Source organism: Lonchura striata, chromosome W (genome assembly GCF_050655825.1).
Source record: "Lonchura striata isolate lonStrDom1 chromosome W, ASM5065582v1, whole genome shotgun sequence".
NCBI lineage: Eukaryota > Metazoa > Chordata > Aves > Passeriformes > Estrildidae > Lonchura > Lonchura striata.
Genome location: NC_140743.1, coordinates 41,810,509 through 41,822,578, shown reverse-complemented (window position 1 = coordinate 41,822,578; position 12,070 = coordinate 41,810,509). Strand labels below are relative to the sequence as shown.

Genomic DNA, 12,070 nt, shown 5'->3' with positions numbered 1-12,070 from the left:
ATGGGAATTAGGGTTAGGCCCTTCCCGCACACTTCCATACAATAATGTATCATTTTAACTTTGTCTTTCCCTTTTCTAGATGGGAAAGCATCCCAATTAATTATCATCAAACCCAAGGGGCTTGGGAATCTGGGGAAGTTTAGCATGGGTCCCCTCTCCCATGGGACCAGAGGGCTTGCTTTTCCTCTGTCCCATCTTCCGGAGTGCACTCAGTTTCTCACACACGTGCTCCCCTGGTTCGTGGCCCAGCCCCTCGCGGGGAATGGAAAACGCACTAATACAGAGCCCGCACTCACTTGGTCTCCACGAGACCTCTCACACACAGCACTCCGGGAAAACCACCCCAAACCGAGCGGGAAACCGGCCTATACTCACGCGTCCTGCGTCTTCGCTGGTTCTTCGTGCACAAAGATTACAGGGGTAACCGGTTCTCCTTTGCCCGTTATTCAATTTAGGTTCGTCGGTGGAGAGTGATCAGAAAGCCTGGGGCAGCCGGGCCGCCATAAGGGCGGGGCGCCTCCCGATCGTCCCGTAGCGACTGATCTACTTCTCCATCCGAGTCACGGCACCAAATTGTTATAAATTGTGACACGGCAATTTGAAGTGTCTTAATTCAATAAAGCAATTTTATTTAAAATTAGCAAGCGAGTAAGGCAGGCAAAATCCAGCGCTGGGCGGCCGGGGAGTCTCCTGCTCCACCAACGGCGCGCAAAAATGTTCTGTCCCAACCTTCCTTTTATCCCCCCCCTTCTCCTTGCAGGCGTGACTCTCCAGATGTAGTCTGAGTCTGGTCGTTGTGATAGCTTCTAAGTCTCTTCTTTTGAGATACAGCAAGCAGACCAGATATACACACCCAGGACTCTAATCTCAACCTCCTTATCACCTTGTAAGCAAATAAGCATTTCAAAGACACACTAGTACATTCTTATGCAAACCAAGGTAAGCGAGTATATCACAGTGAACAAATTATTTTCCACTTATCTTAATATCCATCTCGGACGATCAGCACAGATGATCGTGATGATCAACACCTGGAGCCCAGACATGGCCCATCTCCTGGCCAAGCCACATCCTTTTACTTGTAAATCAGTTTCTAATATACATCCAGTATCGCCTGCAAGGGGGGGGGGAGGAAACTAATACGACGGGCATGATTTAATAAGTATCCAATATTACATATTTCATACAAGGAATGGGGCAAATTATATATTTATTACACATAACAGTTGCTTCAGAAACAAGTAGAACTTCTCCCCCCCGTGCCGCAGGTACACTCACTTGTTCACTTCTTTTATACACTACGCACTTACACGATTAAAAACACATTAATGTGAAAAACTGCATTGACTTGTTTATTCATCAAAAGTATGAAGTTAGGATAAAAGGGGGGGGGGGGGGGTCGGGGCATGGAATTTGCAGGCTTGGGCAAGGCTGGTAACCGCAAACAAAGATTGTGAAAGATCTTGCAGGACTGGCTGGAACTGATAACCGCAGCGGAAGGAAACCCATCACCCCCACTTGTGCTGGATAAAAAGGGACTGAAGAGAAGGAAAGGTTGTCAGCTTTTGGCAGAGCACAGACTCCACAGCTGCAACCAGCGCTGTTTGCTTGCTATCGCTTGCTGTAATTAATAAAATTATTAATTGATCTTAAAAGGCTGAATCAAGTTATTCGCCTCAATTTATAACAAGACCTTCTAAACCCCCCCCCCCCCCCCCCCCTCATCTCACACAACGGGGGGGACACACAGACACACACACACATACACACTTCTCACTGAAAAAAACCCCACATCTCCTCCCGCCAGTAGAATTCAGTGTAAGATGAGAAGAAAAAACACAGAGGGCAGCGATAAAGAAAAGAACAAACCTAATCTATACCTTTAAGAGAGTCCCAGCCGCTCACAGAGTCATCAGGTTTGTAAACATTACCATACAGGGAATGTAAAACCGCCCAAAAAATGGGAAAACCGGCCGCTACCTCAAAAGCCCCCCATGGAAGCCAGGACAAAGGACAAAACATGTAAGCGCCCCTAAATGCTCTTACTATAACTCTTTTTAGTTTATTCAAGAACCACAGTCCAACAGATGTATCAAGAGTAAAGATTTTATGACTGTGATCGGGGCAAAAGGAGAACCTTTTCAAGTCCCTGTCCTAAAAAATGTAGAAATAGAATCTGATAATAAAATCTGTGTTGGGGGTATTTTATTAGTGTGAAAAACAGAATACAATTTACTGGGTAGGGATTTAATGGTAATATTAGGAATAAGTATAATTGCAAAAGACTCACAACTCATGGTAAGTTTATACAACCTAACTACTGAGGATGAAAATAAAATTGATCCCAGAGTCTGGCACACTCCTGGGGAAGCTGGAAAATTAGACATAGAACCAATCCACATTGAAATTGAGAGACCAGAAGACCCCATAAGGGTGAAGCAATATCCCATCCCTCCAGAGAGAAGAAAAGGATTGAAACCAATAATTGAAGATTTAATAAAAAGGGGCACCTTGGAGCCTTGCATGTCAAGACATAATACACCTATCTTGGCAGTTCAAAAATCAGATGGTAATTATCGGCTAGTACAAGACTTAAGAGCAGTAAATCAAAGAACAAAACCCTATTTCCCACTGTCTCTAATCCATATACATTGCTAAACAATGTGTTCCCAAATGATAAATGATATAGTGTGATCAACCTAAAAGATGCCTTCTGGACTTGTCCTCTAGCTGAGGAAAGCCGTGATTATTTTGCCTTCCAATGAGAGGACCCGGACACCCACAGAAAACAACAACTAAGATGGACTTCCCTCCCTCAAGGGTTTGTAGACTCACCAAATCTTTTCGGTCAGGCCCTTGAAAGGGTGCTCAGTGAATTTGTGCCAGTTCCTGGGACCAAACTATTACAATATGTAGATGACTTATTAGTAGGTGGCTCTAAGGAGGAAGAAGTCAGGGCTGGAACCATAGCTTTATTAAACTTCCTGGGAGGACAAGGGTTGAAAGTTTCAAAGTCTAAATTACAATTCACTGAACCTGAAGTAAAATATTTAGGGCACTGGTTGACAAAAAGGAAAAAGAAACTAGATCCAGACCGGGTGGCAGGAAAATTGCATTACCCTCTCCTAAGACAAAAAGAGAAATCAGGCAATTGCTGGGACTTTTGGGCTTTTGCAGACAATGGATCGAAGGATACAGTGAAAAGGTAAGGTTTTTATATAACAAACTTACCACGGACAGACTTAAGTGGACTGAAAAAGATGAAGAGAGTTACCAAAGATTAAAAGAAACCCTCATAGCAGCTCCAGTACTAAGTCTCCCTGACATAAAAAGGCCCTTTCAGCTCTTTGTGGATGTTAGTAACCACACTGCCCACGGGGTTCTGACCCAGGACTGGGCAGGGGCCAAGAAACCAGTCTGATATCTATCCAAGCTCCTGGACCCTGTCAGCAGGGGCTGGCCCACCTGCTTACAAGCAATTGTGGCAGTGGCAATATTAGTAAAAGGCAAAAAGGTAACGTTCGGGGATTCATTAACCATCTACTCCCCCCATAATGTAAGAAGCATCTTGCAGCAAAAAGCTGACAAGTGGCTGACAGAAGCCAGGCTTCTGAAATATGAAGCCATTCTAATCCACTCCGAGGACCTGGAGCTAAAGACTACCCCGGCACAAAATCCTGCCCAATTCCTGTTTGGGGCGGTCCCAGTGGACCCCCTCCATTACTGTGCTGAGATAGTAGAATTACAGACCAAAATAGGACCAGATTTGGAAGAGGAAGAACTCGAAGAAGGGTGGTAGAATACGGGCCCCTGAGTGCAGAGTGGTCGGCTCAGGCCTGTGAGCTGTATGCAGTATACAGGGCTCTGCTGGGACTTAAAGGGAAAAAGAGAACAATTTTCACTGACTCCAAATATGCATTTGGGGTAGTACACACCTTTGGAAAAATCTGGGAAGAAAGGGGTCTGCTAAACACACGCGGGAAAAGGAGCCATACTGCTATACGAACTGCAGAAAATGGGTGGACACACGCATCAAAGATAAAGAAAGTCGAACTCCAGGATCAGGCACCAGAGTGAAAAATCACCTCCCGCCCTGTAGTTATGAAGATAACCCTGCACCGGCAAAGTAAATGACTGAAAACATCTCAATCAAACTTTCTGTGCCAGAGTGTAAATATTATCCTTTTATATGTTTCCCCTATGAATACTGTTGTAAAGTTTAGACTGCTCAAACTAAGTGGGTTGTGTGAGAGTGCTTTGAGCAGGAGTTAGACCTGACTAACCGTTTTCTGGTAATAGCCACAAGGCTGGGATTGTTTCAATTAAATTCAATAATCTAGTGTCTTCCCATATTAGAACGGATTAAGGGAGAAATTACTTGCAAAACTAAAATTATTATTGCTGAGTGTCATAGGTTGAACAACGCGCAGGCTCTGCTGAACTACACCCGGGAGGCATTTCTAAACAGGTCTGCAGCTCTGCCTGAGCATGAAACCACAGACGAAGATTCCTGCTGCCAAGAAGATGGTTTGCCCTGCTGCTGGAAGCAACCCAGTGGGCGCTGGGAATGGCAGAGAGATCCTAGCAGTGGGAGTAATCCTGGTGAGCCTAAGCCTAGCCACGTGCCTCAAGGGGGAACTTGGAGGCAAATACCCAGAGGAGTTACCCCTCACCTCATGGAACTGCAGCAAGGGTAAGCCTAATTAACCGTGTCTTGAGACAAACACTCAACAGGGGGTATACAAATTAAAGGGGAAATCAAAAACATACCGTGAAAACGGACAGTCAGCTCATCAACTGCATCAAAAGAGCACAGGGAAATCTCAATTCCGGTTTATAATGAATGTAACTGTACTGGATGGGTCGTGGGGATACCAAACCCCCATCTATTTATTAAATCGCTTAATAAAGTTGCAGTCTGTAGTGGAGATTGTATCCAATCACACTTCAGGTGCTCTTGAATTATTATCCCAGCAACACTCTCAAATGAGGACTTTTGTATATCAAACTAGGATAGCCCTTGATTACTTACTAGCTAGAAAAGGAGGTGTGTGTGGAAAATTTAATGAATCTCAGTGCTGTGTAGAAATAGATTATGGAAAAACCATTAGAAATCTAGCCACAAAAATTAAACAAATAGCCCATGTTCCAGTACAAAAGTGGAACTCACTTCTCCAGGCATCATGGTGGGATCATTTGTTTGATGGGGCTTGGTGGAAGAAAATAATTTTCTTCATTTTATGTTCAATAGCAGGAGTCATATTCCTACCCTGTCTCATCCCCTGTTTTATAAGACTCATCCATTCGGTGGTACAGGGGATGCAAATAGCAGCTTTACCCACAGACCCAGAAGCTGCCCTTGGAAAAACAAATCAAATACCAAAACTAATGACACTGAGAGAAGAAATTCCTCACAGCAGGGCAACTGAAGCTCTAGCAAAATTTGAAAGGCGAATAAAGAGAAAAGAACAAAACTACAAAATTTACCAAGATATTCCAAATGTAGACTAAAAGCCAGTCTCAGGGTAGTCAATGCACTACCTTGAGAGTGAATAGAGGTAGAAATTAGGGCACGAATTAATGGGTTAATATAGAAGGCGGGGGATTGTTATGTGCAGTAAAATATAATTCGCGCCATCCCTTGTATGAAATATGTAATATTAGATATTTGTTAGATCATGCCTGTTGTATTAGTTCCCCACCCCTTGCAGGCGAGACTGGGTGTATATTGGAAACTGATTTACAAGTAAAAGGATGTGGCTCGGCCAGGAGATGGGCCATGTCTGGGCTCCAGGTGTTGATCATCACGATCATCGGTGCTGATTGTCGCATGAATGGCCCAAGATGGATATCATGGAAATCCTCAGACAGATCCATGTGAATGCAGCCTTCCCGTAAAATCTCATCAAGAATTCACCTACTCCGGACATTGAATTATTTCTCCTCATCACCCTAAAAAAGAAAATATTATTAACCTATGGACTATGAATAGAAGAAAGGACTGATTGCTAAAATCTTGGCCTCAGGCGGAATTTTCCCTATAAAAACCGCTTGTGCCAGGATAGAGGGGTGTGGGCATAGGGGAAGACCTCTACTGAGGCTGACTCCTTGTTACACACCCAGGGCCGATCCCGAGCTCGGCTCTGTTCTTTCCATGTGGCTGGCTAGATAGAATTTGGCTGTTGTGGCGCGGCATGCGCTCCTCGCCGCGGCACTCCGAGCCGTGCCGTGCTGGGCGGTGAGGGAAGAGAAACGGGCGGCCGCTTCCCCCTGCAAGCTCTGCAGTTCAGTTCGTGGCGCGCGGGGACAGACGAGGGCGGCACGGGACTTGGGGGGGAACGAGATGGTTTTATTCCATGAGCCCCAAGACCCCGGCGGGCGGGGGGGCAAAGGTTTTATACAGAACTCAGGAGGACGGGTGTAGGAACAGCAACCAATGATGGAATAGCAGGGGAGGAGTTTAGGGCAGAACTAACATCTGGAAGCTGAGGAGGGGGCTAGAATGAATGACAGGGAAGGTTCTAGGGAAATGGGCAGGGAAAGGGAGGATTGACCACTTGGAGATGGGGGGGGGGAAACAGATATTAAACAAATATCAAATGAAAGAAAAACACACCACCGCATCTCCCTCTTTTCCTTTACAAAAAGAAGGAGAATTTTGTGGTTTAAGCAAATTAATAAAACATGCAAATAATATAAAATCATATGATAACATTGTAAATTATTTAAAGGACATGAAAGACACATTATTGCATTTATAGGGCAGGAAGAGTAGTAACATCCTAAATTAGACACAAGACTGTACAAAACTTGCTGTTTTGCTGTTCTGAGTAACAATCTAGAACAATACAAATAATTGAAACTATTGAAATAGAATGAAATAATTGACAGAAATTAAAATAAAAAATTTAATTAGAATGATTAAAATCACAACTATCTAATTTAAATAAAATAATTAAATGGAATTAATAAAAGATCAACTAAATATAACTAATAAATTTTTAAACTTCGCAGCAATGCAGCAAGCCTGAAGTGATACACTAGCTGAGTGATTTCTGTAGCAATAATGGTTAAACACAGTCTTTAAGTTAAAAAATATCAGAAAAGACTGAATTAATTATAATTACAACAAAACAACTTAATATAAAATCAAATTGTAACATTACATATTATTAAAAAAACATAAATTGAAAGACATTAAAAAATGATAAACTAATTGTGATTATAACATATGAAACATATAAAAACTTCATCTGGAATATATAAAATTGTCCTAAATGAAAGTCCAAATTAAGGGTACAAAGCACAGCAGGATTTGTGACTTCATCTGATTTAGAATTTGCTTCGTCGCGGCGCTTGCGATGTTTAGCTTCTTAAATTCTTAAAGCAGAGTCAGCGGATAACGGCGCTTGTCTTAAAACAGAGTCAGCGGACAGCGATGTGGTTTGTTTAATCTGAATGTTTGTTTGCGAGGTGGGCATAATATCTTAAGTATTAATTAACTGGGATGATATTTTTTTCTATAAAATATAACTCAACAAACAGATTATTCAAAAATAATCAAAAGCAAAAAGAGGAATTTGTAGTTAAATAAAAAGGAATATTGGGTAGGGTATAGTAAGGAATAGGATAGGGGAATCAGACAATCACTTAATTAGTGATTGCCATGATTAACAGGGGGTATCGGTAAGGGGTGGACCGGGGCGCCGCCATTTCAGGGGGAAGACAAAATGACGGATCCTCAGTCCCGGGTTCCGGCTCCATTTCCTCGGAAGAAGATCCCTCCCGACCCTCCCCCCGGAGGATGACCCCGAAGAAGGATGGGGGAATATCCAACCCTGCCTCCCCCAATAGGGACTAGCCTCGTGCAGGGATGGTGCAGGGCTATTGGGAGAGAAATGGGACTGGCGGGAAGCCAGGGGCGGAAAAGAAGGGTCAAGGCGGGAAAGAGGGTTCGCACTTGGCCTGAGCAGTGTCCGGCAGGGCACTTGGGGCGGCTCGGCCACAGCAATCCCCAAGGGAGGATAGGAAAGGGTTTTAGGAAAGTCTGAGGGGATGGGGGCATAGGGAGCTTCACAGAAGCAAAAAGGGGAAATTTATAGGAGGGGGGGGGGGGGCCGCCCGACGCAGCTGGATGTCGGCGCAATGCGTGGGTGTAAAGGGCCCCTTTTAACAACACTCCTATAGCTAACGTGTCGCCCTCTTAGCTGTTCCCTACTGGTGTCTTTTTTACCCCCTCCGTCCAGCCCAGAATGGAGAGGGGAGGATAGAGAAGACAACTTTTTCGAGGAGAAGAAAAAGCGATCTAATCTAGGTCCCCACAGAAGACTAGGCGAAGGATAGCACTCAGTGCTAGCTTCCCCCAGAAAAAGAAAACCCACCCGCTTGCCAGGGACATGCACGGCTACAGCCCTAGTCTGAGCGCAGACGGGGGTTAAAACGCGAGAAAAAAAAAGCGGCAGACTCAGCCGTCCGTCGGGGCGACCCCCACCCCGTGTAGCCTACCTTACCTTGCAGGCTCGGACGGAGATGGCTTGAATCTTCTCTTCGACTCGATGGAAAAGTCGCGCTAAAAACTGGGGATGTTCCTTCCCGGTTTTGGCCCTTCCGGAAGCCTGGGTGTTCCTGTTAAACCAAGACTCGTCCCTGAAGCCTTGGTTTCGGCCACTATCAGCCTCCGGTGGTCTCGCTGCAGCTGCTGACCGAGGAACCTCTTCTCGGTCAGTCCCTCTTCAGGCTCCCCCGAGCCGCTGCCAAAACCGCTCTCTCTGTTCTTCGGGTAAGTCTGCCCGCCAAAAAGCTCTGCAGCCCGGCTGCCCGTGCAGCGCGGCTGCTTCCGGGCGGGAAGATGGCGAGAACAAAGAGGGTCCCGGAGCGTCAGTTTTTCGCTCGGCGCTCAGCTCCTCTTAGCATCCGGCAGAGCTTTTACGGCCGTAGATGTTCCTCTTCCCTCCTTCTTCTTCTGTGAGGCGGGCGCCCCCACGAATTTGCCCGTTTTTTTTACAAGACGAAGGAGGGAACCATCCTCTGCTACCATATGTTGTGGCGCGGCATGCGCTCCTCGCCGCGGAACTCCGAGCCGTGCCGTGCTGGGCGGTGAGGGAAGAGAAACGGGCGGCCGCTTCCCCCTGCAAGCTCTGCAGTTCAGTTCGTGGCGCGCGGGGACAGACGAGGGCGGCACGGGACTTGGGGGGGAACGAGATGGTTTTATTCCATGAGCCCCAAGACCCCGGCGGGCGGGGGAGCAAAGGTTTTATACAGAACTCAGGAGGACGGGTGTAGGAACAGCAACCAATGAGGGAATAGCAGGGGAGGAGTTTAGGGCAGAACTAACATCTGGAAGCTGAGGAGGGGGCTAGAATGAATGACAGGGAAGGTTCTAGGGAAAGGGGCAGGGAAAGGGAGGATTGACCACTTGGAGATGGGGGGGGGGGAAACAGATATTAAACAAATATCAAATGAAAGAAAAACACACCACCGCATTTGACCGCTAATAAAATTATTTTTTATTTTTAATCTGGCTCAATAAATTCTCATTTATAACAGATGGGACGGGCGGGACCGATGGGAGCCCGGCAGGCGAAGCAGCTGAATGGGACAGGGGCCGGGGCTGGCCGGGCAGCCGTGAGCAGCAGGACGGGCACAGAGGCTGCGGGCGGCGGAGCAGTGTCCCTGACAAGCGCTGGGAGCGGGACAGGCAGAGCCGAAGCGGGCAGTGAGCCAGGGTGTGGAGTTGCGTTATTTGTATGTTTTATTATCCCTATATTATGTATCGGTTTATTCCTTTGTACCCCCGTGTGCAACTTGGTTTGTCCCCAGTTTTCCCGCCTTGTCCTCCCTTCCCGCCTCTCCAGTGGCTGTCCATCACCCTGGAAGAGACGCAGTCCTCCCCTTTACCCCCCCCGGGTGCCTTGTCTATCACTCGGTGCCCCTTCCCATCCATCCAGAAGCTTCTACTCAGGGCACCGGGTGATTGGGCGAGGACCTGGGGCTCCCCCCATATCCTTCCCCCATTGGACCACGTTGTATCACCCCATCCCGGAGCCACTCCCTATCCCTATCCCCATCAGTCGTCGGTTACCCCTCCCTTACAGTTTATAAGCCAGTGCAAGCACCTTGTGCTTGTTCCTGTTGGCTGGCACCATTCTAGGATATTTGGCCCCATTGGGCTACAATAAACTTGGACTTAGCCCCCAGCAGGATCCGCTCTTCATTTACCACCACGAGGCTTGCTAGCGCTGCCCGGAACCCACAAAGGCACTCTCCAAACCCCAGCTGGGAGCGGCGGAGGGTGCCTCAATTGCCCGCCCTCGCCCCAGGAGCCGGGGCTGAGAACAGGGATCTGGGGCGGGAGCGCGGCAGCTGGCGCCCAACGAGCGGCCCTGTTTTTACGGCGTTGGACCCCTCGTTTGAGGATTGTAGGGTCGTGCGGACCCGAAGAATCGTCCTCCCTGGCCGTCAGCTACCCCGGTAGCAGCAGACCCACGTTCTAGTGGGTGGCACTCTCGGGGACAGGACCGGCAGCTCCGGAACGCACCTCCGGAGTCGGTCCTCTCGCGGAGGAGTTCTACGATTGGATTTTCTTTTCCACCCTTCCCTCTCGGACCCCTTTGGTTTGTGAGTATAGGGGCCCCTGGGGCTTTCCCGGTCCTTTTTTGGTTGGTTCCTTTCCCCTAGGGTTTAGGGAAAGGATCCCTTTTTGGTGGGTTTCTTTTTCCCCGGGGTTCGGGGAAAAAATTCCTGGTTTTGGTGCTTCCCTTCCCGGGCGGGAAGCTTAAGGACTGCGGCAAAGCCGGAAGCGTGGTCTTTTGTTTTTCGTTCGTGTTTTCCCAATCGTAGGCGCTGCGGCATGATTTAACATCTAACAGCCATGGGGGCAAAGCTGTCCGTGCTGCAGAAGAGCATTTATTCCCAAGTTGTGGGTATCCTTTTAGTGGGGGGAATTAAGGTTAAAAAATCTGAAGTTAAGAAGTTTGTTCAGTGGTTGTCGCAGACCTTCCCTGACATTTCGGCAGCTAAATTATACCAAGCCCCCTTTTGGGACCAGGTAGGGAAAAAGATCGTGCGACAGTCGGATCTCTCTCTCTCCAAATTCACCCATTTAGCTCTCCAAATTCGCGATATAATTAAAAATCGCTACGAAAGTCTGCCACAGCCAGCCGCAGACAGACTGATCCCCTGTTCGAATGTTAGTTCGAATAACCCTACTCCGCTTTCCTCTCCCTCTCTCCCGAAGTCGGGTATTATCAGACAGGCATCCCGGCATTGCCCGCAGGCAGATTCTGGCCCCTCTGAGAATATCCTTGACTCCCCGCAGGACGGTGCAGGCACTGTCTCTGCTTCTACCTGTTCCCCTTCTTCCCCGCGCTGTACAGCCCCATCCCGTAGAGACTCCGTTCGTTTTCAGTTATCCCAGACCCCCGACGATCCCTCATCCCCTATCCACCATCCCCGAACCCCACAAAATGGCTTCCCTTCTCCCCCCTTCCCCAGGACACAAGATGGCGGTGACCGCGTGGCTTTTCCCGCCACTTGTGCTCCTTCTTCCCATGATCCCTGTCCTCCCCCCTCCCATAATCCCTTCCGACAGACCAACCCCTTCTGCTCCCCGGATTTCTCCGCCCACCTCCCTCCTCCACCCCCCGTCAACTCCCCCTCCATTGAATTATTCAACACCCCACCCCTCAGCTCCACCCCCGGGGAGGGGAGTCCCCACCATACCACTCCCCCTGCTCCAGACCACGCCTCGTCCCCTAGTTCCCACGACCCCACTTCCAGTTCCCACGCTTTCGGTTCCGGGGGGGGGGAGCGTGGGAACCCCGATCCACCCCAATCCCTGCCTACCTTCTCGGCCGCACCTGTCACCTGTACCCCGCGGCGGGGGGGTAGGCCCCTTGCACAGTGGTCCCCCATCCCCCAGCAGACCATCAAAGAGCTCTGCAAGGCCAAGAAGGAGTTTGGGATGGAAAGTGAATACTTCCGAGGCTTATTAAAAGCAACCCTTTCCTCCAAAGAATATGTCCCCGCGGACATTCGAACTCTCTTCTCCTGTTTAATTACCCACGGAGAA

At 48.1% G+C, this 12,070-nt stretch overlaps 1 long non-coding RNA gene and 1 pseudogene across 1 annotated transcript in view; one reads left to right on the top strand and one right to left on the bottom strand.

Moving 5' to 3' along the window:
* Positions 1-12,070, bottom strand: part of LOC146763208 (uncharacterized) — a 662,135-nt gene that overhangs the window by 635,576 nt on the left and 14,489 nt on the right. The window lies entirely within an intron of this gene.
* Positions 1-12,070, top strand: part of LOC146763209 (uncharacterized) — a 42,374-nt pseudogene that overhangs the window by 21,362 nt on the left and 8,942 nt on the right.